The following is a 911-nucleotide window of genomic DNA, read 5'->3' as shown; positions in this document are numbered from 1 at the left end:
TTTAATTCATCCAATTTTTCCAAAAATTGCAATGATATTTGCATCAATCTTTCAGCAGCAAGACGTCGATAATCCATTGGTGATGAGGAATTGTGAAGATAGTCTTTGTCATATACCCATCCAGATACTCGGCAATGGCGTACTTTTCCAGAATTGAAGATCGGACTCATTTTCTTAGTGAAAATATTTGAGAATTTACAACCATCATCTTTAACGTCCGATTTTCGTGTTGATCCCAGAGTAGCGTGTTGCTTGAATAAAGAAACAGCTCCACCATCATTGTCATCATTGGCCTCGTGTTCGTCTAACATTTCCTGTGTTTTACTGATAGATGTATCCTGTTTGAGTAAGTGGACGGCGCCGTCATCAACTTTATCTGTAATATTCTTCATTGTTCCGAGAGTTGAATCCTGCCGAAATAAACCAACGGCGACATCGTCATCACTCGTATCTTCCGTAGAATTTTGTGCTGGACTGATGAGAGTCGCATGCTGTTTGCATAGAAGAAAAGCGCCGTCATCATCAATTCTTTGTCGTTTCGCCGGATTCAGGATTTCTTCATCTGCCGATTGTACAGCTTTAAACATTTCGATTTCTGAACTTTTGAATGCAGACATTTTCCCAAAAAATATGTTATGACTTTTTTGTTGTTGTTCGTTCGATTTTCAAAAATGAATTAAATAATATTCAAGATGTTTGCTATATTTATTCTTTTTCATTTGGGCGGATCCACCGCAATTAGTAAAAATACGCATCAATTGCACATTAGGAGTTACCTAATTGCTTTCAGTCAAAGGATAATTACAGCTTCTGATTACCCTAAAACTTATATTATTTTATTATCATGCACACTAGAAGAATGAGAGCAAATCTGTCCTTTGATTGGTCGCTAATATGCTTCTAATTGGCAC

The sequence above is a fragment of the Contarinia nasturtii genome, unplaced genomic scaffold (assembly GCF_009176525.2).
Source record: "Contarinia nasturtii isolate CC-2019 unplaced genomic scaffold, AAFC_CNas_1.1 Cnas_scaffold_2041, whole genome shotgun sequence".
Classification (NCBI taxonomy): domain Eukaryota; kingdom Metazoa; phylum Arthropoda; class Insecta; order Diptera; family Cecidomyiidae; genus Contarinia; species Contarinia nasturtii.
This window is presented reverse-complemented; position numbering follows the sequence as displayed.